Source organism: Rhinoderma darwinii, chromosome 7 (assembly GCF_050947455.1).
Source record: "Rhinoderma darwinii isolate aRhiDar2 chromosome 7, aRhiDar2.hap1, whole genome shotgun sequence".
In the NCBI taxonomy this organism is placed as follows: domain Eukaryota; kingdom Metazoa; phylum Chordata; class Amphibia; order Anura; family Rhinodermatidae; genus Rhinoderma; species Rhinoderma darwinii.
This window is the reverse complement of record NC_134693.1, coordinates 1,207,781-1,210,419: the sequence shown is the minus strand read 5'-3', so window position 1 is coordinate 1,210,419 and position 2,639 is coordinate 1,207,781.

Below are 2,639 nucleotides of genomic sequence, written 5' to 3'. Positions count from 1 at the left end.
GTATATAGGAGGCAGTATTATAGTAGTTATATTCTTGTATATAGGAGCAGTATTATAGTAGTTATATTCTTGTATATAGGGGGCAGTATTATAGTAGTTATATTCTTGTATATAGGGGGCAGTATTATAGTAGTTATATTCTTGTATATAGGTGGCAGTATTATAGTAGTTATAGTCTTGTATATAGGGAGCAGTATTATAGTAGTTATAGTCTTGTATATAGGAGCAGTATTATAATAGTTATATTCTTGTATATAGGAGCAGTATTATAGTAGTTATAGTCTTGTATATAGTAGCAGTATTATAATAGTTATATTCTTGTATATAGGAGCAGTATTATAGTAGTTATATTCTTGTATATAGGAACAGTATTATAGTAGTTATATTCTTGTATATAGGGTCAGTATTATAGTAGTTATATTCTTGTATATAGGAGCAGTATTATAGTAGTTATATTCTTGTATATAGGGGGCAGTATTATAGTAGTTATATTCTTGTATATAGGGGGCAGTATTATAGTAGTTATATTCTTGTATATAGGTGGCAGTATTATAGTAGTTATATTCTTGTATATAGGGGCAGTGTTATAGTAGTTATATTCTTGTATATAGGGGGCAGTATTATAGTAGTTACATTCTTGTATATAGGTGGCAGTATTATAGTAGTTATAGTCTTGTATATAGGGAGCAGTATTATAGTAGTTATATTCTTGTATATAGGGGCAGTGTTATAGTAGTTATATTCTTGTATATAGGGGGCAGTATTATAGTAGTTACATTCTTGTATATAGGAGCAGTATTATAGTAGTTATATTCTTGTATATAGGAGCAGTATTAGGAGGTGAAGATCTGGAAATGGTGGCTGGTGAGTCAACTGAATCTCATGATGTTGGTGAATTGTGCACAAAAATGACAAAGAAAAATATCTTTAAAATGGAAATGCAAGTTCGCAAATTGAGAACTGAAATGACCAAGAGACTGATCCAAAGGCAAAGCTGATGAAATGTGAGTGTCTGGATGTTTGCACACGTGAGCTGGTGATATTGAAGGAGAGATTGCAGAAAGAATCATGCACAGTACCCAAAATAAAGAACTGGGCAATTGAGAACAAAAGGGAGACCAGAGCCCAAACTGTGAAGAGAAAAAATATCATTGCAAAAAAAGACACTGACTATAAGACTGTGTATAATATTGTGGAGCAGGGAAACCCTGGAAGATATGAGTGTGCAGTGGCTGGAGGATCACATCTCTCATCATGTGTGGGGTCTGTGCAATCAGTCAACAAAAATGCTGCTAAAGCTGCAGAGAAATGTGTGCCAGCTGACGAGGGGTTAACTGCAGTAGACTCTATGTGCAGTACAGATGAAGGGAATGCGAGTGGCACTCCTGGGAGTGAGCAAGAAAGTGCCTCATGTCCTGATATAAGTGAGACCTCGCTCAGCGCGGTGATTGACAGTCTGATATCTGATGAACCAGCGGCACAGGCTGAGGCGGACATTGCAGACCCTGTTCTGGAGGTTCAGCCGTCCGCAGTGTCAGTGAATGGAGTACAGGTTATACAGCGATCAGGAGCAGACACAGGAGGATCTGCAGTGCAATCAGCTGAGGAGAGGTCCAGTCCTGACCCACCTGCTGACAGACCTCAGTACAGGAGACTGTTCTCCAGCGTCACAAGACCGACTAACCCCACACCTCAGAGGAGGAACGCGGTCAGAATCAGGTACTCAGGACCAGAGGAAAACCTCCCCTCCAGACTCCACATTGGGAAAGTTTTGTTGAAGGAGTTTATGAAGTTTAAAGCTTCTGAGGTGTTCGCTCTGATCCACGTTCCCTCCAGCAGGAATTATGACATCAGTTTTAAGCTGCAATATAGTCTAGATTTATTCTGGAGTATTTATAATGATACAAAGGAGCACGCGATGTGGGAGCATCTACATGTCATCCAGCTGACTAAACCCCAGGTTGTGACCGCCACCGTCCTGTTCCAGTCTGAGGTGGTGGCTCTGGCAGATTTGCAGCACTGGTTGAGCAGATATTGTGAGGTGAAGAGACTGCCAACAAAGATCTATGATGAGGAGATCTGGAATGGAGGATATTCTGTCAAGATCCAGCTGGTTCAGGAGAATGGAGTGACCAGATATCTGCCGCACTCCTTCTACCTGGGCTCGGAGAGAGGCGTATGTTACTACCCTGGTCAACCGCGACTGTGCCATAGATGTGGGGGCAGACACCTGGCATTGAACTGTTCCAGTATTAAGTGCTCACTATGTGGTCAGTTTGGGCATGTGAAGGACGATTGTACAGGACCTGTCATCTGTAACCTGTGCTTAGGACCTGGACATACATTCCGGGAGTGTCCGCATGCAGAACATAATAAGGAGGAGACCTTTAAAGAAGCCATGGAGGAAGACCAGGAGGATGTCTCCATATGTGTAGATACGACCCCAGAACCAGGAAGTCCCAACGAAGATGTGAGCCAAAGTACCAGAGATCGTGCTCCAGAGACGAATGTCCCATCTGTGGATGCTGCACAAGTGTCACCAGCCACTGAAAATAGAGGTCATGCTAAAAGTAAAATATCCAGTCACTCTGTCACCAAAACATCGAAACATCTGCCCAACACCAATAAAGAACCAGCTG